We start from the raw sequence: 25,763 nt of genomic DNA, 5'->3' as shown, positions 1-25,763 counted from the left end.
CAGGTGTAGATATTATTATTATTATTATTATTATTATTATTATTATTATTATTATTGATGATGATAACATAATACCCTTTCCTTGCGAGTAAATCTCAGTATAATGTTAAGTAAACTGAAAATTTTATATTATCATTATCATTATTACTGTCACTATTATTATTATTATTATTATTATTATTATTATTATTATTATTATTATTCCTGATGACAATAAATCTTGGTATAATGTTAAAAAACTGAAAATCCTTAAAAGCCAAGGATTTTCAAGTGTACTTTTAACAATATATCAAGATTTATACACAAGAAAAGGACCGTATTTTATCCCCATCTTTAAAGAACGTTATCATTCTTCATAGTCTTTAGTGTTGTTATTATTTATTGCTTGCAAGCATTTCTGTGCAACAGTGCGTCTCCGCTAATGATATGATAAGAACATCCGGCAGAATTAGATGCTCATATTTTAAAACGGAAAGAGATAATTAAAAAAAAAATTACAGACAGCAACAAAATAGGATAAACTTAAAACAAAATAAATTTTGCTTTATATAAAGAACATGAAAAATGACTAGAAAATCAATGGAAAATTGTTACAAAGGGGTAAGGCGATTATGTTCGAATTTAAGCCTTTTATTAATTGCTTGGTATGCTCGTTTAGATCGAGAATTACTAATTGTTATACTAATGGTTATTAGTCGTATATGATAATAATTGCCTGTTATACGGATGTTGAAGCCAGTAATTAGTTTTGTTTGCCTATGGTGAAAACATCAGCACAGTGACCAAGCCTCGATAATTAAATGAAGTTTAGAATGCCCAGTTGTCAAGTCAGCTACTAGAAACAACAGGAAATCATCTCTTCTCTCTCTCTCTCTCTCTCTCTCTCTCTCTCTCTCTCTCTCTCTCTCTCTCTCTCCTCCTCCCCCTCCTCCCCAAATATTTTCAGGTCCACTTTTTTCGTGGGGGAAAAAGTTTTGCGAGGTAGACATAAATTCGGATGGGGAAATGACCCCTTAGCAGCCCTAAGCACCCCCCCCAATAGTCTACTAAATCTCTTTGCAGCTCACCATAGACCGAACGTTAACTTGCAAGCTATGCTTTTTATGATGCTGGCGGCTAAAAAAAAAAAAACATATAGATAAAAGGCCTACACTTCCTGCTCTATTTAGCATCTGGTTCAGCTTCACAGAATCATGATGCTGCAATTCTTAAAATATTATTATTGGAAATGCTATAAGGATAATGCAGAGAGTTGCAGAATGAGTTTTCGAAATCTGAGAATGATGTTTGTAAAAAATTCATAATGGAAATATTTCAAGTCGAACAATAATAATACGGAAATTAAGTACTGAGCCCCTAAATGAGAGACGAAAGGCAGCCGCCTTTATAAAGCTGCCAACTGCAATTTAACGAAAATTAAAGTTTGCAAAGTCTGATTATGAAGTTGCGGTTCAATCATTCTTTTCTCCGAGTTATAAATAAATATAACAAGGTAATATAAATATCCTTGAATCTTATGTGTTATACTTCACAAACCCGATCGAATGCCCAAGCAGATTTCGCCGGTTTAATAAACTATGAAGAATTTTTACATCAACAAATTTTAACAATATGAAGGGAAATGGGATAACAGCATACTCCCCGCGCGGTTAGTGCCGTCAATGCACCTCTTGTGGTGCACTGCAGGCATTACTTAAGGTTCTTTGCAGCGTTCCTTCGTCCCCTAGCTGCAACAACTTTCGTTCCTTTTACTGTACCTCCTTTCATATTCTTTTTCTTCCGTCTCACTTTCCACCATCTCCTAACAATTGATTCATAGTCCAACTGCGAGATTTTCCTCCTGTTACACCTTTCAAAACTTTTACTATCAATTTCTGTTTCAGAGCTGAATGACCTCATAGATCCCAGTGCGTGGCGTTTAGCCTAAATTCTGTATTCAATTCAATTCAATAGCAACATCTCACGTAAATTCAGTCCAGATTCAAATTAGTCCCGTCTTGTTTTCATTTTGCTACTCTGTTTTCCAAATGAATCTGTTACTCTGCTTTGGCAATTTCCCCGTTATTTGTGTATCTTTTACATCCAAGAAAGGCTGTCTGTTGTCAAATGGAAAAGGTTTGTTTTGAAGTTCACAGCAGATGTAATGATTCCGAAGAGACTTTTTAGAATATCGATTGCAAGAATTAAAGAACGGGGTTGTTTAGCTTTAATGATTTATCGAGATATATATATATATATATATATATATATTATATATATATATATATATATATATATATATATTATATATATATATATATATATATATATATATATATATATATAATATATATATATATATATATATATAATATATATATATATATATATATATATATATACATATATATATATATATATATATATATATATATATATATATATATATATATATATATATATATATATATATATATATATATATATAAATATTATATAACATATATATTTATATATATATATATATATATATATATATATATATATATATATATATATATATATATATATATATATATATATATATATATTAAATTAAAAATGGCACGATGAGAGAAGCACTGCCTTTGCCAAAGGAGTTGGGTGAGGAAATACCTTTGAGTATGAGAAAAAAAATTAACCTCTGAGTAAAACCGTTAAAAAAAGGCGCGCCTACGAATGATTACATAATATATAATTTGTCGCTCCAGGATACCTTACTTGATATCAGTCTTCAGTTGGCTTTCGTAACGAACTGGATTTATGTAATCCTCGAGTTTTCTCGGTTAGTTCAAACACTCGTCGACATGTCGTAATGATAAAGTACAGAAAGTTTTAAATACAATTCGATGCATAACATGGGAATAAGTAGTCATCTGTAGTTTTAGATAAAAAAAAAACGAGAAAATATCTCCTTAAACAGAAGTAAAACAATAATATAAAATCATTTATATTCTTGGTAATTATAAGGCTCACTCTTATAATCATACATAAAAAAATTGGTTAGGATGGATGCTAATGATAATAATTATAATGATGACTTACAGTATGAATGATAATGATAACTAATGGCGAGTAGTAGCATCGTGCAGCATAGAGGGAAGGGTGGAAAAATGTCAGAAATTGTAATCAGTGTTTACTTTTACTTGGCGCCAATAGAAAGGAAGGATTTGATTACCCAAAGGGAAGGATCATAAGAGCATGAACACTTTTGAAGGGGAGCTAATTGCTGTATGAATCAAGAGAGAGAGAGAGATCTTGTGGCATTATGATAATATTACGGTCATCAGTTCGTCCTCACCAACGCTCGTGTGTGTGTGTGTGTACGAGAAACAGAGAGAGAGAGAGAGAGAGAGAGAGAGAGAGAGAGAGAGAGAGAGAGAGTAGAAAATCTTCCATGCAACCCTAGGAATACAGTCTTGGAAAATGAACATCTCTTATCCTTTACTGTCAGTCTGGATGTTATTTTAATACTTCGTTGGTTGTAAATTTCGCCTTGATATTGTAACATTACGTAACTATCATGCCATTTTATACTGAGGAGGATTTGCTAAAAGGTTTAAAAGGTTAGAGTAAAAGAAAACAAAATGACTTAGACTTCGATGAAGATTAGAAATAAAAGTTTAGTTCGCTGCTGCAAACGTTGGCTGGGAAATTCTTTGCTGTAGGTGTAGCATACTTCAAGGTCGATTCATATCGGGAAGTTTGTTGTCAAAACTAAACTAGGTTTTTCGGTAAGAGAAACCCGGATTTCCTGCGCTGCCAATAAACTTGAGGTACAACTTAACATGAGTTCAGTTACGACTTTATTTTGCAAGCTGTTTTCTCATTCTGTTTAATGCTATAATTTACGTGATCGAGGAAAACTTTGGAAACATCCATTCCTCTCTTCCCGAAAAACCTAGTTTAGTTTTGACAACAAATTGAACTTTTATTTCTAATCCTCATCGCAGCTTAAATCATTTTATTTGCTTCCTCTACGAAGTATTTGTTTCAAATGACTGTGTTTGATGCATTTGTAACCTTCGTACATTGACCGAGAAATAACCTTGATATTTGTCTAGTAAACAACGTTGTTACCTAAAACTAAACTGGACAAGGTTGTGCGGCGTTGCGCTAAGATAGGATTGATAAGGTAAATTCAAATCATTAGGTACCAGGCGTTTTTAACCACATTAATTGTTAAAATAGGTTAGGGAAGACAATCCTCCGTTTCCTTGTGACGCAAAGGGCCTCTTAAATTTCTCCGCAGTCTTTCCTGTGGTGTCTTCCAATAAATATTCAGTTTTAGGTACTCCTATAGATTTTATACAATATAATGAACCATTAACCGCGCAGTGGGGGTGGTATTGTTCGTGTCTTGAGTGATTTTAATGTATTATACTTCTGTCTTGTTCTAATGTTATGTCTATTTGTAATAACTAGTTTTGAGGTTCTTATTCTCTAAAGGCCTGGTGTTCCTTGGATTTGTGGCATTTTTCCTCAATATAATATTAGGTAAATGCAGAAACCACCATAAAATTTGTAAGTTCGGGTAACATTATTCAGCACTTTTAGAACTATCAAGAAGAGCCATAGGAGAAAACATTCGAGACTAAGACAAGATGGATATCCATTGAGAAGATGGATATCCATTCACAAATCAGTTTCTACTGTAGAAGAGTCCTGCCAGTGCGTCAGAATACTATACAAAATGCATACTTAACAGGTTAACCACGCCAGTAGGTTATTCTGAACTTGGCAAGGCCAGAAGAAATTTGCCTAAACTTTAATCTTTCAGTTTTAGCATTTTTGCTTTATGTAATAAATTCTCAGACTGGATGTTCAGCCTTATATGATGTCAACTTCAGTCATAATTTTGCGTAACTACAGACAATTTTGCGTAACTACATATTTTCAAAATGAGATTGACAGTTTTTCATGCTTCAACTGTCATGCCTCTTGCATCCATGACAGTTTATCGTGCTTCCTGCATCCAAATAACTTGCCAATTTTGTCAGGAATTTCAATGCCTTAAGTTTATATTTAACATTTTATTACCATGTTAGAGAGTCAAAGTCAATCAGATTTTTACTTCAGATTTTCCTAGTTAACCACTCAACCCTAGCAAAGGTCTACCTTAACGCAATTCGTTGCAGTACCTAAGCTTAAGCCGTTAGCGAATGTTTCCAGGGAAAAAATACCTTGCGCCCATAAACATTTCATTAGTAATGTAGGGTTATAGATCCTCAGAATTTATAGATCCTCAAAATTAAGTTCATTACGATAAGTTTCAAAAGCACGACCATTGTCCCAAGAGTATTTTTCATTCGTAATCAATGTTATTTCCATACCTCCTGGCAACGTTTACTACCTTTATTCATATAGACTGATCTCGTAAAATTGTTCACCGGTCACTTTAAAAATGATTTAAGAATACCCAAGACTTCTTGTACACGTAGAGCAAGACAATTAGTGTAAAATGTTTTTATACTTCATCCACTGGTTTTTTGTAATATGTGCAGAGCAAGACGATTACCTACTGTTTCTTATACTTCATCCACTGGCTTTTGTACATGTAGAGCAAGACGATTGCTCACTGTTTCTTATACTTCATCCACTGGTTTTTGTACATGCAGAGCAAGACGATTGCCTACTGTTTCTTATACTTCATCCACTGGTTTCTTGTACATGTAGAGCAAGACGATTGCCTACTGTTTCTTATACTTCATCCACTGGCTTCTTGTACATGTAGAGCAAGACGATTGCCTACTGTTTCTTATACTTCATCCACTGGTTTCTTGTACATGTAGAGCAAGACGATTGCCTACTGTTTCTTATACTTCATCCACTGGCTTCTTGTACATGTAGAGCAAGACGATTGCCTACTGTTTATACTTCATCCACTGGTTTCTTGTACATGTAGAGCAAGACGATTGCCTACTGTTTCTTATATACTTCATCCACTGGTTTCTTGTACATGTAGAGCAAAGACGATTGCCTACTGTTTCTTACTTCATCCACTGGTTTCTTGTACATGTAGAGCAAGACGATTGCCTACTGTTTCTTATACTTCATCCACTGGCTTCTTGTACATGTAGACAAGACGATTGCCTACTGCTTCTTACACTTCATCCACTGGTTTCTTGTACATGTAGAGCAAGACGATTGCCTACTGTTTCTTATACTTTATCCACTGGCTTCTTGTACATGTAGAGCAAGACGATTGCCTGTTTCTTATACTTCATCCACTGGTTTCTTGTACATGTAGAGCAAGACGATTGCCTACTGTTTCTTATACTTCATCCACTGGTTTCTTGTACATGTAGAGCTTAAAGCGACGATTGCCTACTGTTTCTTATACTTCATCCACTGGCTTCTTGTACATGTAGAGCAAGACGATTGCCTACTGTTTCTTATACTTCATCCACTGGTTTCTTGTACATGTAGAGCAAGACGATTGCCTACTGTTTCTTATACTTCATCCACTGGTTTCTTGTTACGTAGAGCAAGACGATTGCCTACTGTTTCTTATACTTCATCCACTGGTTTCTTGTACATGTAGAGCAAGACGATTGCCTACTGTTTCTTATACTTCATCCACTGGCTTCTTGTACATGTAGAGCAAGACAATTGCCCACTGTTTCTTAAGACATCCAACATTGTTTACTACATTGCACTGTCAATTAATTTGTTAGGTATTTTAGTATTAGTTTTCTGACTTAATTTGGGAGGGATATAAAGACTTATGCTTCTAATATACAGTGCGCTTAAGTGTATTATTAACCAATGTATAGTATGTCATACGCCAAGTGAACCACTTGTTAATTCAGGTACTCCAGTCATAACTTCACCGCTTCAACATAGGCTTCTCTTAGAGAAGCTTCCCAATTTTAAAAAATTAATCTAATCCCATGAACATTTGAAGAGAATAGTCTCGAGAAGCTTCCCAATTTTAAAAAATTATTCTAATCCCATGAACATTTGAAGAGAATGGTCTCAGGAAAGTAGTGATAATCAGAACTTCTGCATTCTTTCAATGTTCTTAATATATTTAGTATTTATATTTATCTTCAAATAGCTGAAAACAAAAAAAAAATCTGCATTCAGTATTTGAAAATAAACAAAAAAACATAGAAATCTGCATTCTTTCAATATATTTAACAATTAACATGAAACTTTAGTATTGAAATATAGCTTCATATTACTGCTTCAATGCATGAGCTGTGTAAGCGGATAACCTTGAAAATACACAGGCATTGTCCATTATGACTGAGCCCACACAAACTGTTTCAGGGCATTTAAACGACAGTTATTTTGAGGAGGTCAGTTGTGCCGGAAACTACATCTGAACGCGCATTCTTGAAAACACTGCTCCAGAATTCACCTGAAATGAAAACAGCTTTAGACTAGTATAAGTGATACTCCAGATCACTTTGATGACAGTTTAATGTTTCACAGTAGTTTCTGTAAATTTAATTAAAACTAGAAAAATTCTAGTTTTAAGTTTACTTTAATTAACACAAAATTAAAAGCTCACACTGAAAAGCAACTAGATAAAAACCCTATCCCGTAATACAAGTTACTAGGAAGCACCAATATAAGCAAGTTTAAAGAAATACTTCGGCACCAATTATTTTTTTTAGCCATCCAGTTGACGCAGGTATAAAAACCCTATCCCGTAATACGAGTTACTAGGAAGCACCAATACAAGCAAATTTAAGCAAATACTTCGGCACCGATTATTTTTCTAGCCACCCAGTTGACGCATGTGAACTTACAGCAAGCTATGAACAATTTCATGAAGTAAATTGAAAAGTTCTTCATAAGCTTCCTTACAACCTTCCCCAACTATGCACTTAATGAGGGAACCACCCACCTGGAAGTTTAGGGATGAGCGGAGCCTTTCACATAAAACTATGTCAAAGAATTACTCTAAATGAATCCTTCCTACATCCTTCACAAAATTTTGACTAGATTTAAAGGCCATTGAAAACATGCCAGAAGAATGCCCGAATCACCCGCAAAGGAATAAAACCAGTTCTCAAATCACACTCATCGTAAGGATAGAAGGGCGTTTCGCTTGTCATCCAGCACACTGAAACTAATTACTAGGATGATAATGATAATAATTTGTGTCCACTGAAGTTGCTTTTTATTGACGTCATTCCTGACGATGACGTGGGTAATGCCTCAGGTCAAGGACGATGGACCCCAGAAACAAATAACGATATCGTCTTGTCTAAATGACGACAGATAATTTCTGGTAAAAGATTTTCCTTGAGGGACGTTGAAATTCGACAGTCAAGCGCCCTTTCATTGTAAAATTTTAGCATTTTTCCTGCATTTACTTTTAAAGTGTTTTCTAATAAATCTGTTTTTCTGTAAACATGAAAAATATTAAGATATTTTCTAGTTGCCGTTTACTTCAGTTTACAAAACCCACAGACTATATATATATATATATATATATTATATATATATATATATATATACATATATATATACATATATATATATATATATATTATATATATATATTTATATATATATATATTATATATATACATATATACTATATATATATATATATATGTTATATATATATACATATTTATATTTATATATTATACAACATACTGTCAGTTTGAAGGCAACTATCGTGAATGGTAAAAATATTTTTGCTTTGTAGTAAATATAGAATATAAAATTTTATATAGAATATATAAATTATATATATATATAACTATATTATATATATATATATATTTATATATATATATATATTTATATATATATATATATATATATATATATATATATATTATATAATTATATACCTTTACCTACAAAGCACGGTTACTCTTTAATTTCAGGATTTTCCCTCTTATTTTTGAGAGAAAATCATTATCAACAAGCCAGTTATATGAAAAATTCTATGAAACTTGCAAAAAGTGCCGCTTTTCTTGATTTTCCATTCATTGAACCAAAAATAAAATGCCATCGATATTTATGGAAGCTTCAGTGGAAGATCATGTGTTGCAAAATCATTGTTTTCATCAATGAGAGCTATTTTGATAAAATGATGAACTAAATTTCGATGCACTTACGTACATTTTCTAAAATAATTTTGTTCTACTGCGCCATTTTTATTCTCTATGTTATAGAAATAAAAATTTTAGGCAAATATGACCACACTGGAGAGGATCATGCATAAGAAAAATGCGTTATAAAGAGTAAGCACTACGATGGCATAAACGCGTTAAATAATCAGAAGGGAAAAGTAAGCATTTTCCTTGGAAATTTAAAAGGAAAAAGCTTTGTTAAGCTAACCTAACAATCAAGTCGATGGGAAAATGCTAGCCAAATGGGAACGCTGAGGATGCAATTTGAAACCGGGCTGATTTACCTCTGAAGGTTCTTCCCCCCCTCCCACCCCAATCATTCCTCCATACCCTATTAAAAAATCAGCCGTAATCTGTTTTGACAATTCTGCCCGTGTCATGATTGAGGTTGTATTGCAAGGCTCTCTCTCTCTCTCTCTCTCTCTCTCTCTCTCATCCGGCTTTCGATCAAAGAAAACTGAAAACTTTTGCAGATAAGGGAATGCTTACAAGGGAGGGTAATGAGAGAGTATTGTATGATGTGCGAAATTCCTCTCTCTCTCTCTCTCTCTCTCTCTCTCTCTCTCTCTCTCTCTCTCTCAGGGATCTTTCGTTTATAAGGTTTATTCTGGGTCTGAAGTTAACATAGCTAATTACTGTACAAAAAAAAAGGCAGATTGGGAAATTTCGTTTTCAGTCGTCACATTCATTATTAAAATTGAAGTCATTTAGGTTAAGTGCGTTGTATTAATTTGCTAATATCCATAAGTTTTTAAAATTACATTTTGAACAGAAGATACTCCACATCTTGTGCTTCTTATGAACGCCTTAAATTAAAGATCCTTCTTTCACCAAAGATTAACTACTTTATAACGATAGGTTACTGGACAGTTATACTATAGGAGATGGTGATGATTGCCTAGATCACTGTCATTTTGTTCACAGGTTTAATGTTGAATTATATATTGATCAGAGAAGCAACGAATTCCCGTTGGACTAACGCGACCACCTCATAAAGTCTCTGTTTAGAAATACACTGAATGATAAATTGAATTGTTTAGAAATACACTGAATGATAAATTGAATCATATTGACATTCCATTTCATGCATTTCGTTGTATTAATTTGACTATTCAAATCATTCTACTGTATTTTTAGTTTCATGACTGGTACAGCCTTATATTTAAGGTGTCAGTAATAATAATAATAATAATAATAATAATAATAATAATAATAATAATAATAATAATAGTGGTCATGATAGTAATAATTCAGAGACAGAAAAAGGTATACCGGATCAGCTCAGCTTCTGTTATGGTGATTGGTAAGGATGTGGGCGACCAATAAATGTTTGAACTGCTACTTTCGGAAGGCAAACGAGGGTGGTCACCCATTATCGAGAAATAGAGATAAATGATAACTGCCTTTATTTCTGAAAAGACGTAAACTCTGTAGATTTAGATTAGATTAACTTTTAAGCTTAAATGATTACTGATGAAAAACAGGAAGGAAAACACATGACATATTCAAGAATAAATACATGTCAACTATGCAGTAATTCCCGGCCGGCGTTTTATCTTCACCAACTCAAAGTTGAAAGTAGTATTTACTAGACAAGTGGGAATTGTTTCGGAGGAATTGAGTTTGTCTAGTCATCCAGATAAAAGTGATACGATTTACTTTGCAAGATGTCTAAATCATCAACCTAAACTATGGCATAAGAATCTTGAAATAGTTAGCAAGCCAAACCCATTTTAGTCATACGTCATCTATACAAGAGATTTTTATGGCAAATATATATATCTCATATATATATATATGATATATATATATGTATATATATATATATATATATATATATATATATACATATATAATATATGTGTGTGTGCGTGTATAATACATATAGACGTAAACTATGCTATTTGTTGTAAAAAGTTAAATTTTTTATCTGTCTAACCAAGAATAAAATTTTGATTAATCTTTTTGTCTAACTTGAATAAACGCTAAGCTCCATGATGTACGTAATTATTCACCTGTACCAGCAGAGTTAGCCGGGAACGGTACCAATTCCAGTGAGGAACTAATCAGTTATCAGTGTCAACTTTTATTGGAACAGGATGTTCAGATGTTTCCCTAGTGGGTATCCTCACTCATCTGCAGTGAAATAATTGATTTCCAGAACGACATTGTTAGAGATTGTAATATACAAAATATACCAAGAGTCTTTTCTTTACCAAAATCTGTGGTATGTGACCGGAAAGTAATTTAAAGACATTACCTAGTTCCATATTTATATAAGAGATATTAGAAATAACACTTTAAAAAGTAAGATTTACTGCCAAACAATCTAAATCATGTAACCTAGATTTAAAGAATTCTTAGGCTTTAAGTATAGAGTGGTCTTCTCTAGTACTAAAAGGCAGTAACTTTAACTATAGCCTACACCTCTCATGTTTAATTTTTTCTTCAGTGTAGACATGCAGTATATTTTCGCAGGAATTAAGATTTTAATTTAAATTTGAATTTGCATTGATTAGGTAACAATATACTGCACAAGGATTTATATAGTTTTAGTTGTGATTATATATATTTATATATATATATATATATATATATATATATATATATATATATATATATATACACATATATATAGCCTATATATATATGTATGTATGTATACATATATGTATAAAAATGCATATATATATATATATATATATATATATATATATATATATATATATATATATATATATATACATATGGAGCATTATCACCTTATATGTCCTCCTGTGTTGTTTATAGGTATCCTTGCCCTGAATGTCAAACAGGGACCTATGTGGGATCCACCAGCAGACTCCTTAAGGTGCTTATTGCTTCTCATCGTGGCGTAAGTTTTCGTACTGGTAGCAGAATTTCAAACCCAGAACATTCGAATATTAGAAACCACTCGAAAATTTGTAAAATGCATATTAGTAATAAAGGCTTCTGCATTATAAGCCATACCACCAACCCTCAAGACCTTATTCTGGAATCACTTTTTGTTAAACAACTTGTTCCGTCGTTAACACATAAGTCTTCCTCCCCTTTGTATTTGTCTTGACTGGTATTGTTTTTATTTATGTTTACGTTTAGTTTAACGCTGTCACTCCTCTAGGTCGGTCCTTAATCTTTTGCTCCGTAGCTCTGTTCACTGCTATTTTCATTTTTAGTTTACTGTATATTCTGTTACCTTTCATTTTAATGTATATGTTCTTAAAATTTCGTTAATTCCTTTAATTTCAACGTTGTATATATTTTTCAAATTTTGTAAGAACAATTTTCAGCTTTTTCAATTCTTAATTTTTAGTTTTAGTTTTTACGATTTTGCAGAGAATTTTATGCTTCATTTTAACAACCCTGATGATGTAAATATGTGGACAATTACGAACCGTTTGAATAAAGACAGCTTGTGTACATCTGTGTGTGTCCTCTTCCTGTTATCGATATATATATATATATATATATATATATTATATATATATATATATATATATTTATATATATATATATATATATTTATATATATATATATATATATATATATATATATATATATATATATATATATATATATATATATATATAGAGAGAGAGAGAGAGAGAGAGAGAGAGAGAGAGAGAGAGAGGAGAGAGAGAGAGAGGCGGGGGTGGCAGGGAGGACCCTTAATTATAAAGCGCAATGAGAAATGACATCCTCACAAAGGCAACAGCAGAGACAGACGACCAAACAGAAGTATGAGAGGCCCGAATATCGGAGAGACTCCGCAGGACGTAAAGTTTTAATGGGCGAGTCAATCTCTTTCCTCCAGTCCTTCCATCCAATTCACTTCGTTCTCCAGCAGGGGCTTCCCTCCTCCACCAAGGGCTTCTTTCTATCCATAAGGGAAATGGGAGTCCTGTCTCCATCCTTCATTATCCCGACGCGGATACAACATGCCATACAAGGCCTTTGTTTAAAAGAGTTTTTTTTTTCTTTTAAATTTTTATATCTTTTTGGGCTTCGTCCATTCATCGCCTTTCACTCCGTCCCGCTAAGCCGGGTGACGGAAGATTCCTCGGAGGATACCAAATTATTTTCGCTTTTCTTTGATACGTTTTGAATGGCGCTGCGTTGCTTCAATTATGAATGAAAGAGGTTCCTCTTTCTTCTTGGTTCTGTGTACGAGTTTGTATGGAGTGGATGATTAATTACATGTGTATTGAAGAGGAAAAAGTTAATTGGGAGTAGGTATTCACTCGTATATGTATGAGATGCTGTCTTTTCTTGTTCTTTACTGATTGCGGAAGTGTCTTGTATTGTTCTTTTTTTTAATATACTGTTATATCATATTCAGAAGTGTAGAATCTATTGTTATTGAATGAAAAATATTGTAGAAATGATGTCTAGTCTCAGATGGCGGGTCTCCCCCATCTCTCTCTCATCATAAACTTCCCATACTATAGTTTTTATTCCTAGCAAATGATGTAAGTATACGAACAATATCTAAACTATTAAATTATTTACAAAATCTACGTAAATTTCAGTAAATATATTTGATTAACGTTTACACACTCATTTTCACATACAGAACTTCGTCATGTGTAGAGCTAAATGGTGCATATAACAGTCAATTTTATCGTATTCACGCCTTCCTTTGGGGACGCTGAAGAAACTAATACTCGATCGAAACAGACACCTGACCAATCCCACCTAACCGATTAATCAAGTCTGGCAGAGACGTCAAGTCCCTTTAGCCTTAAAGGACAAGCTTATCCCCACGTGGGACACGACCCGTGATCGTTCGCTCCCCCGTGTCACGTGTCATGATCACGTGACGTAAGCTTCGAGGCTTTAAGGAAATTACATAATTGACAATGAAGTGGACTGGGAGTAATCGTGTTGACTAGATGTGATGGCGTACGATTAGATGAAATGAGGTTTCTGAAAAACCCTAGATAACCTTAGTACATTCTGGTGATAGAACTGGTTCTTGATTTTAGTACGGAATTGGGGCAGCTATAAAAGGAACTATATTCGTGTTTGGAAAGAGTGTGGTGCGGTTTTATCATTATTGTTGTAAGGAATTTTATGAAAAATAATTATTAAATAGGTTCTGAAAGCAAAAGAGTTCATCTTAAAGAAAGTACTTACTTCTGAGAACAGTGGAAGGAAGTATATATATATATATATATATATATATATATATATATATATATATATATATATATATATATATATATATATATATATATATATATATATATATATATATATATACCTCATTAAATACCTGCTCATTATTGATATCTTTTTTCATCCAAATGAAATCCTATGTAAGTTTTATAGCTAATGTTTTTTACGTTATATGCTATGCCTTTTTTTTCCTTGAAAATATTTGGCTAATTAATTTCGTTTAAGTTTCCTGTTTATGCCGGTGTTACTTCCATCTCGTTTGCTCCATAAATATATTTATGCGCCCAATTCATATATTAAAATTGTCATCATTTTTATTCGCGCGTTTTCATTCATAAATAGCTTTCTTAATTTAAATTCCATTTTTTTTTCATTAATAATGAAATGATTTAATCACGTCATTTACAGTCTAAATGATACACATTTTCTCAGTGCTCTAATATATAAATGTTTTCGTCTGCAGATTTATTCGTAGTAGAAAATCAACGTAGTTTTTTTTTATTCCGTAAAAGGCCGTCTTTTCTTTTTCTGGTGTTCAGCGTCCTTGGCTGGAAACATTGGACTAACACGCCTTCTGGAGTGACGTCAATGAAAACCGACTTCAAGTGTAACTCAAAGATTGCGCGTCCTATTTTCATTTCTTTTCCGACGAAGTGAGTTGCTGAGGTCTCGCGTGTCCCAAAATTGGACTTTGTGAAGCGAGTTTTGACTAGCAATACCATAACGGCAATTAACTTCAGTTTTTCAAGGGGATTTTGAGATTCGAGAATTTCCAGAAGAGTTTTCGAGATGATTTTCGGTGGACGTTGGTAGTTCCTTTTGACTGGAATCCACTATTATCGGTAAGTTGCATTTGCTTATTATTGTTTTTATTTTTTAGTTCGAGAAGTTTGGCTTGCATTTAAGTTGTGAAACTTTATGGTGTAATTTTAATTTTTAAATTTAGTTTACCATTATTCAATGGGTGAACTCTTAACTGCATTACTTGCTAGTTATGATTGTTACTATTGAATATAAAGATTTGTTGAATTGTAGCTATTTGATCTTTATTATTAGCAGTTTTGCTAAATTTTTATAATTTTTAAATATTTAACTTTTAATTTTGTTTTGCTGTATCCTTTTTTAATTCCGGACAAACCCGATAGTCCATCGGTTTTTCGTAAATAGCTTGGCTATTTTTGTTCGTAACTGCTTAAGCATAGCTTAACTTGAAAGATAGCTTGATTCGTGCAACCAACCCTACAGCGTGATAGGTATGCGGTAGCCATGCTACTAAATGAACTATTTTCAGGACGGACTTGGTCTTGAATTTCTTTGAGCTTTGACACAACTCTAGGAAATTTTCTATAGATTTTGAGTTCTGAGTTGCATAGCTAATTTAATTTTGAACTTCGAGTCTTGAAGTTTAGTGTTTACCAAACTAATGCAGTTAACTTGTTAACCTTTTATACAACTTGAATGCTGTATTTGCATCAGATTTCCAGCCCCGGTAGACTACAGTAGTTGTTTTTCTTAAAATTAAAATAAACTAGGTTGTTCAAAGTGTTAGAATTGATCAAATAAGCAATTCTGCAGAAAAACCCCGTGAGACATAGTATTAAGTACCAGCCCCTCGTGAAAGCATAAACTAAAGATGGTAAAAATGTTAAATTATCTTGGGGAGATCTCACTGTGCTGCATTATATCCATTTCTGCATTCAAAAACAAGCGGTATCTCTAGTTATATAGAATCACCATTATATTTAGGTTTCTGGGGAAGCGATTGGCTACTCGAACGGAAGTAGAATCCCCATCTTTTTAAATCAAGCGAGAGGCAGCTTGCTAGAAGTTTTCCATCTTTTACCGTTTTTACACTAGGTTACTGCAATTCTAGTCTCAAACATTTGTAGCGGTGTGACGCAGTTAACTGGTTTACTTGAGTAATAAGCCTTCAGTAAACTACCGTTTTTTTTTATAGTAAGTTGGATATTGAATGTTGACTTTTCTGATAATTAAGCATAAAAAGTAAGTGCTATAGTTTATCTGCATGAATAAACTTAATTCCTTCTCATAAAAGGAAACATTTACTCCTAAAAATCAAATTTTTAAGTGCTAGTTTATTTTAACTGCAAGAATATTAGTTTCCATGTATTTTCAGAAATGGCTACAGCAAGGTTTCAGATACGTGAAGTTTGGCACCTGAGAACTTAAAAACTTTAAATGCTTTGCAAGCACAGCCCAGAAGTTCACTTTTTGGCAAAACATTGAGGGGAAAAATGTCTAACTCCGGAGGAAAATATACACCAGGTAAGAAGTCTTTCAATGGATGTGAGTTGAACTCTCTCCAACTTTTTTTTTTTTCTTTTTACCTCCATCCCTGCAGGGGTGGAGTTCCCTTCCATGTTGCTATCCGTTAGTCTTAAGACCTACGGCAGCACATGGGCGGTTTTAAACTGTTTTTCTTTCAGGTCTTAGGTTAGAACGCTAGGTAGTCACTATACATTTGGGTTAACGTAACTTTTAAAAAAGCTTACTTTTAAAAAAGCTTACTTAAAAAAGCTTACTTTCAATGCATATGCTAACTTTAATTTTTTGTTCTGATATAATTTTTGCCATAGTTTTGACTTAGTACACATGGAATTATCGTAATATTGTCAGTTAACGTAGTTGAAAATTCATGATTTGAAAGAAAGTCAATAATTTTTCACTTTGTGGCTTTTAATGTCATTTAAGTGAGACAGTGCAGTTTTTAGGATATTAAATTTGTCATATGATCAGTAGCCCATTTAAGGCCGAACGTGCACCCTTAGCCCATCTAAGGCCGAACGTGCACCCTTAGCCCATCTAAGGCCGAACGTGCACCCTTAGCCCATCTGGGCCGAACGCACCCTGGCCCATCTAAGGCCGAACGTACCATGGCCCATCTAAGGCCGAACCCTTAGCCCATCTAAGGCCGAACGTGCAGCCCATCTAAGGCCGAACCATCTAAGCCCATCCGAACGTGCACTTAGCCCATCTAAGGCCGAACGTGCACACATCTTGGGCGAAGCCTTGGCCATCTAAGGCCGAACGATGCACCCAGCCCATCTTCGAAGCCCATCTAAGGCCGAACGTGCACCCTTAGCCCATCTAAGGCCGAACGTGCACCCTTAGCCCATCTAAGGCCGAACGTGCACCCTTAGCCCATCTAAGGCCGAACGTGCACCCTTAGCCCATCTAAGGCCGAACGTGCACCCTTAGCCCATCTAAGGCCGAACGTGCACTTATAACCCCATTATGGTAAAAAGCTAGTGTTGTTAGCCCTAGATAATTGTCTACATAAATTTTAAGATGGTGTAATGTTTTAAAGGTTCCAGTTCAATCCTTTCCTTCCAAAAATTAGTTTCAGACAGTGTAAAGCTTTCAGGGTCCCAGTTTAACTTTATTCCTTGAAAAAAAAAAAATAGAATTTCAGATGGGATAAAGCTTTTAGGGTCTCAATTCAGTAGTTCTGTCCTTTTGAAAAAATTAGAAATTAAAATAACTTTTAAAGTTTGTAAGGTCCCAATTTAAACATTTTCCTTTTAAAATATAAGATAGTTTAAAGCTTTCAAGGTCCCAATTCAGACACTTTCCTAGTAAGTGTATTTCTAAAGTAATGCTAATGTTAAAGTTTAAAGTAGAATTTTGAAATATTAAATTTCTGAAGGTTGCCATAGCTCTGGTTATCGTAAGTGTTTTGGGTAACATGAACATTTGCGAGATTAGGTCGAAGAACCCGTTCTGCCACTGTCTTGTAATTTCAGGGAGTTGGATGAAACAAAGGCCGCTGCAGGTAATTCAAGCAGGTGTATTTTAGACAAAGCTGTCCTCGGCAACATCGCTACCAGTGGTTAAGAAGTTTTAAATACTCAAAGGTGAGGGCAGGCAGAATTTTATTGCTTGCACATTTTGGAGTCTTCAGTAGTCAAGGCACGGCACATGGATGTTAAGACAAAGGTTTTGACTATCTCGACTTGATAAATTAATAAATCAGTTGTAAATGAACTTGCACCTAATGTCCCCTTTCATGTCTTAATTCAGTGGTTGTAGACCCATAATGATAGGGTATTAATTTTTTTAAATGCAAATAAGGGTGTAATTAGCATTTTAATCCCTGAGCATGCATACTGCTTAGCAGGTATCTGCAAAATGCATATTTGGAATTAACTTAAAAATTGAAAACAAATTTTTAAAGTTTCAAATATTGAATTTTTAATTTTAGAAAAATGAAATTTCATATCTCACAATGGCAAAATGAAAAACCATGCTGAAGAAATACTTGGTGGAAAAATTTCTGATCGTTGAAAAGAGCTGACTTGTGAACGAAATAGTTTAATAGCATAACTGGTCTCGCCTCAGACGAAATGGAAAAATCTTAAGTCCTGGGCAAATTGTATTATAACCTAAAATATGCCTGAGGCTAGTGTTTCTGAACAAAAATTAAATAAAGCGTTAGTGGAGTAATGAACTAGAGGTAACCTAGGATAGCTGTCGACTATCAGCCATTTAGATTAAGATTTATATAGGTTTAAATGCCAGTCTATTAAGCTACGGTGAACTTTTGACCATCAGCAAATAGTTTAACAGGATATTGATATAAATACTTTAGTGTTAAATACTTGGTGAATCATTGTTGCTTGACACTGAGATGGTGTACAGGTTGCATGTAAGTAAATAACATATCTGAGCATGAGGACAAGATTTTTACGGTAATATGAAAGCTTATTGACTTTGCTAATCCGTTGACGTAGTGAAATATTTTGAGCGTTCTACGCAAAGGAAACTGCAAACTAAAGATATCTGGTTTAACTTATAAAAAGGAGTTTCTCGTGATTTAATTATGAATTACTTTAAAAAGTAGGGTAATTTTAAATTTTGTGAAAGGTTAACAAAAAAAGTACTTAGGTGACGTATGGTTGGTAAGTGTTAGGATAAATACTTTAGGTAGGGGCAGTTGGATATGGCACCAACTGGAATAACCAACTGAAGCCTTCACCTGGCCTACAGACGTTGAACATTACAGATGGGTTTAATGCAAATTTTCTCTCTCTCTCTCTCTCTCTCTCTCTCTCTCTCTCTCTCTCTCTCTCTCTCTCTCTCTCTCTCTCTGAAAGACCAAGTCGTTACTGTAACTGGAGTAAAATTATAGATTCTTATTTTGGGATGAGTATAAATTTAGAGTTGGTTTACTTTGACAGAAGTCAAAACAACCACTTCATGTAAATTACATTTATCTATGAAAAAAAGGTTTGGAAATAAGGAAGAACTTTAATTTACGTCCGCAGTGAAATGTTTAGTTCTAGAAATAAGGGCTACACAGAATCTCTCAAACTTGCAGCCAGAACAGTGAAAGCCTATTAATGTTGCATCGAAGTACGTAAACTTTGATACAGCTAGGTACGGAACTGAAGCAACTTGAACTGTTTATTTTTTCAAAACATTTAAGGCCCGTCCAGACGATCGAGCATTGCCCGCGTGCACAAGCGAGAAGTTTGCCCGTTAACAGGTTCACCGCTTGTGCCCGCTAAAACCGGGTAAAGTTCCTGCGTTGGCTGTTTAGCGGAAATATACCCGTGGGCCGTGGTCGGTAATATGACTGTGTCACTGCCAGACACGAGGCTTCCTATGGAGGCAAGGGGCGGAGGTTGTCATCGATGGGTCAGTTGACCTCATGTTCTACATTTAATAGAACTTTATCGGGAGCACCCTTGCCTTTGGAATGTGAAATTGAACATACACACAGTATTTGCTATATACAGTATATAGCTTTCTTCAGATTGTTCTTGGTGGCCACCATACTGGTAGTTATCGTACCGCACACGGTCTGCAGGTCCTGCCTGAACGACCACACGCTCTGGCTGTGCCTGGGTTTGACTGGGCCAGCTCGTTACTATATAGACAACACTCCAGTTCTACCTGTGGGCTTTCCTCGATGTAGGCAGTGGCGGTCCAGCTGTGCTCGATCGTCTGGACGGGCCTTAAGAATAGGGGATCCAGTCAGTATCTGGCACACAGGTCTAATTGACAGATTCGAACCTCACAAGCGGCGGCGTTTTATGAATTATAGAGTTCTTTGGCACAAGGTTTATTGCAAATCCAAGTATGGTGAAAGTTAATTTCCATGCCAAACAAATTTTAACTAATTAAATCCACTCTTGTTCAAAACCTGCCTAACTATAAGAGGGTATTTCTGGAGACTTTCTCCAAAGCTTGACCGCACTGAGGTTAGCTCTGCCATTTCAGACATGAGTGGTGGTGCCCAAACGAAAAAGTTTCCAAAAACTTTCCTGTCACTTTTGATCTTCCTTTCTCAATCGCCCATGAAATCGAACATATGGTTCTGACACCATGAAAATTCACTACATTAGTTGAATCAACCTTTTAATTGAAATAACTTTTATCAAGAAAGTAGTGCTATTGGCCATTTCGCTGCTACTAGTTGGCAATTTAAGTGAAATGCAAATTTCATTTTTTCCCGGGTGGCTTTGTTATTCTCGTTCTTAATAGGCCATACGTTAGGAAAGGTGATATATGCTTAAAAAATATTACTTTTCATTTAGGTTGAGAATTTCTGCAGGTTACCTAACGGTGTTTTGTTGAACGTAACACCACTGTGTAATGGTTTTTACCCTACACTCTTGGCTTTGTGACCTTCAGCGAGAAACTACCGAATGCATAAGCTAGCGTTTGTTCCAGTTTTCTCGCAACCCCTAAGCTGTCAATATTATTTTAGAAATAGGCCAGCGGAACAGTATGCACGAAGATAACGAAAGATAACATGCACAACTGGTAATGCTTTCCAGCGTTTAATATTGAGGTTATTAGCCAGAACAGGGAAAAGTGTGGGCTAAAAGCTTTCTCATAAAACAACATCGATTGGTGCTGTGAATTATTTTTTTCAGCCAAGTTGTAAACTGGCACAAAACGATTTGGATTTTTTGTCGGGAGTGCGAGGGACGAAGACCGGAGTCAAATAGTTACAGGAAGTCCCAAATCACACCCAAGCTTAACAAAACCGATAAATGCTCAGTCAGTGGTCCATGGTAACCCATAGATTGATGCAAATTAATACTGTTTTGCATTTATACTAGTCTACATTTACTTTTTATAGCTTGAACGTCGCGATACCACAGAAAGTAACGTCTTTCGTGAAAGCTATTCAGATGAAAATCCCTGGCAACCCTAAGTCTGATACTGATTAACTGAAGAACTAATGCTTTACTTAGTAGGGCCTTAAATTCCGAAATATAGCCTATTCTCGATCAGGATAACGTAGCCTCGCTCTTTACCATGTGTTTGTAAAGGCTATACTCATTAATAAAATCAGACTTTGTAAAATTAGTTTTACAAAGCTTCAGGCTTATTAATATATGGACAGTCGTTAGAGAGACCTGGCATTTTCAGGATTTCACGTTAATTTGGTGGTAAATTTAACTGGGGCGTAGCTGCAGCCCTTCCGTGTTCCCAAGACGTTGGATAAAACGGACGAAAAAAATCGTCACATTAACCATTCATTCTGGTCTATTTTGCCGGAATACTTTGCAATATAAAAAAATTACAACGGCTGGTAACTTAAGCCAAATAATTCCAGAGCTAATATATATCTTTTAATATAACTTTTAATCCCTGAGTTCTGCACGTTTTTATGATACTTAACTTCAAAGGCAACATTACCAACAGCAGAGTTGTAGAAGTTTATTGGTTTTAATCCTCATCTCCAGTATTGAAAGAAAGAATAAATCGTGGCTCAAGAATAAACTTAGCTTGAAAGGGATTCCATATATCAAGTAAATCTCCACATCCGGATATGAATTAGATTTAATTCAGAATGGTGGTAATTAGGGTCTCATTTTCATTTGTCAAGGTCTTACGCTATTTGCTGTCGGCTCTAGTGGACGTTTAGTTCCTTAGATGTTTATCCTTTTCACAAATAGTCGATATCTCCTTCCTCTCTGATGTTGCAACGATCTTCAGGTTTTTCTTCTAAGGCAAGAAATTGTCTGCCTGCCTGTCTGTTTTGATGGCGTTCAGTGTACCTTTAAGAGGAACAAATGCATCATCTGACACCAAATTATCTCCAGTTTTCATTCATTAGCAACAAATTTCTCTCTCTCTCTCTCTCTCTCTCTCTCTCTCTCTCTCTCTCTCTCTCTCTCTCTCTCTCTCTCTCTCTCTCTCTTTTTCCTTCCTGCTTCCAGAACCATAAAGCAATCAAGGCTTCTTCAGAGGTGTAGTATTCTTGTGATATTTTTCCTGTGGATGATCAAACCCCTTCCCTCCTCTCGCTGGAAGAGAAAATTAATAGTTATAATAATTTCTAATATTTTCCTTCGTTGCTCAGCTTCTGGTCTTCTATATCACAACCATCATCATTACCATTATCATCATCCTTCCTAACGTCAACACTCATCATCATCATCATCAAAAGTATGTATTCACATATGAATAAGAAAGTGGATCTAACAATAGGCATTTGCTTTGCTTTATTTCTATTAGCTCTTGTGCTTTTAATACACTTCCGTAAAATTTTTGGATGCTAATTCAGAACATTTCAATAATTAGTTTCTTTGTATATTGAGTTTGCAACTTTTGATATCTTATTATAAACGTATTTAGTTCTAAGAAAAAAATATACTGTAGACACAAGACGAAAATCAGGTATCAGGTCGTCCATTGCGTTATGAGAGCCAGTCTTCTTGGCTTCATTGTGAAGTGGCTCATCTTCCTGCGCTGTACTTAATTGGTTATGTTGCTATATATAACGAAGATTTAAAAAAAAATTATCTTACTACAATAATCAGCTTTATCACTCCAGAACTTTTTTCACTATTAACCTTCATGTTGACGTAAAAATTGACTAGGATGCAACATACTGTTGTAGTGCTTACTGGTCTTTAGACCTTTTCTGGATAAGAAAAAATAGCAAAGTACTTTCTGCCACCTATAATTGACAGAATAAGCGGTGCATTCCTAAGTGTGTGTCTTTCGTGTAAGCATGCCATTTATGGAGAGGCGGTTCTACTTTGATGTAGGCGTTGCTTTCCGGACATTGTCTAGGCTCTAGGCCTACATATTTCGAGAATGTCCAGTTGACTTGACCAGAAATATATATATTCGCTAAATGAACCTTTAACAATTATCTTTCTGAAACTTTAATTGCTATTATTCTTCTTTTGACATTATCATTCTGCGGCTTAAATCGTTATCCCCATCTGGAGACTTTAACGATATCACTCTGAGAGTTCACGCATCTCGCTTCTGTAACTACCTAAATATTCGGCAGCTTCTAGCGCTGGCATTCTGCGACTTTCAAAATGATCGTTCTGCTACTTAAATGACGTCTTTGACGTTCTCAAGTTCAGGAAAGTCTTTAATGCTATTGCAGTTCTTTGATCTGCGCGTTAGTTTGTTTCTGTTGATTTTTTAATGTTTCAAGTGCTCCAGGTAATTCTAAGCCGGTTGTCCGCGGTGAGCTAGACTATGGCAATTGACGTTTTCCTATGTTATTTTACTTGCTTTACAAGAATTTAAAGTAATATTTTGTCGGCCGGCCGTAACTAAACTGTAATTGACCTTTGAAGACTACACGACTTGAATTACCTAACGCGGGATAAGGGGTGTTTACTGGTTACAATTTTGCCGTATTAGCTATGGAGGGGGGTGGTGGGCTCGCCGCGGAATGCCGGCTTAGACCTACCCCGCGTTAGGTAATTCGTTTGGATTGCTTTTAGCAGGTTTCCTCCTCTCTCTCTCTCTCTCTCTCTCTCTCTCTCTCTCTCTCTCTCTCTCTCTCTCTCTCCAGATATACATTTTAGTCTTGTAGTCTATGTGTATTTCAGGTCAGTCATTGGCTATCTTTGAGTAATAATAATAATAATAATTTTTTTACGATGCTGAACAAAACACGACATGCGTTGCAATGTCATGAAACCTGGCAGACAATAGATTGCGTCATGGGCGAGGGTTACGTAAGAAAGGCGTCTCCCTCCAATTTATGCCTCTTGAAGCCCTTCAGCAGAATGCTGAGAGCTTCCTATCCGTGTAAAAAAGAAAAAGCTGTAAAAATAATCACGTAAAAAAGGATAGTTATGTCCTCGCATGATGCGAAGAATCTTGGATTCTCTGAAATCCAGTAATAATTCCTGGGTTTTCTCGAGAAGTAAGTTTCAATTCTCCGTCAACATTTACCCTCCCCTCCTCCTCCTTCCTCCCCTCCTCCTCCTTCCTCCCCTCCTCCTCCTTCCTCCTTTCCTCCTCCTTCCTCCTCTCCTCCTCCTTCCTTCCCTCCTCCTTCTTCCTCCCCTCTTCCTCCTTTCTCCTCTCCTCCTTCTTCCTTCCCTCCTCCTCCTTCCCTCCTCCTCCTTCCTACCCTCCTCCTCCTTCACTCCTCCTTCCTCCCCTCCTCCTCCTTCCTCCCTCCTCCTCCTTCCTCTCCTCCTCCTCCTTCCTCCCCTCCTCCTCCTTCCTTCCCTCGCCCTCCTTCCTCCCCTCCTCACCTCCTGCCTGAAAAAAAATAAGAAAAAATATTGCTGTACAGAAGGAAAATGAGTTTTAGAGTGAATAAGATTCCAAGAGAATATCATAAGAAAAGAAAACTACGTTTTATTCAGAGCGGCCCAATGATAGCATCTTTTGCTTTGTTGTCGGATGGTAGACTCCAGATATATGGAGCATCACATTTACATGTCTTTGTCAGTCTCCTGATTTCTAGATGATACTTTTGAGGACCTTCGGATTAAAAGTTAAGGGAAAACTAGACAATTTTGGTGAAATTAAGAAAATAGGTAGTTTGCGGGTAATTGTGACGAAGCATTTAGAGAAAATTTGGAGTCAAGCATTTAACTGTACTTTAGATAAATACATACGCTTGTAGAGACGTGGAATGGCAAGGGTAATGGTAGTTATGTGCTTGTGTAAAGCACCAGTGATATAAGGAGCCCACAAAAAAATACCTCTATGGTTTCACGAAGCGTCATAATGTCTAATTTGAAAAGAAAAATAGGAACACAAAAGAGCATAATTTAATTTAGTTTTCCCTCCTTCCAACTAACATTTGTTTTCTTCATTTCTGCTACAACTAGTTTCCGATCGCTCTCTGTGCCAGACACCTGGTTCTATTCTATCCAGTTCAGTCAAGAGCAGCTCTGCGGCTGCCACCCAAAAACGGAGGGTTCCTCGATATCCTCCTTTTATTCGTCCTTTATACAGAGTTTCTCTCTCTCTCTCTCTCTCTCTCTCTCTCTCTCTCTCTCTCTCTCTCTCTCTCTCTCTCTCTCTCTATATATATATATATATATATATATATATATATATATATATATTTATTTATATTAATATATATATATATATATATATATATATATATATATATTTATTAATATATACATATATATATATATATATATATATATATTAATATAAATAAATATATATATATATAT

The 25,763-nt window shown here is 35.0% G+C and overlaps 1 long non-coding RNA gene across 1 annotated transcript; it reads left to right on the top strand.

Annotated features, from left to right (window-relative positions):
* The first annotated feature begins 14,947 nt into the window (after nt 1–14,947).
* On the top strand, nt 14,948–18,327 carry LOC136846577 (uncharacterized). Its single transcript, XR_010855452.1, has 3 exons — nt 14,948–15,164; nt 16,460–16,608; nt 18,087–18,327. It is a non-coding gene; the product is annotated as an uncharacterized lncRNA (long non-coding RNA).
* Nucleotides 18,328–25,763: the final 7,436 nt, after the last annotated feature.

This window comes from Macrobrachium rosenbergii, chromosome 15 (assembly GCF_040412425.1).
Source record: "Macrobrachium rosenbergii isolate ZJJX-2024 chromosome 15, ASM4041242v1, whole genome shotgun sequence".
Taxonomy (NCBI): Eukaryota; Metazoa; Arthropoda; class Malacostraca; order Decapoda; family Palaemonidae; genus Macrobrachium; species Macrobrachium rosenbergii.
The sequence above is the reverse complement of the archived record's forward strand: the minus strand, read 5'-3'. Positions and strand labels throughout refer to the sequence as shown.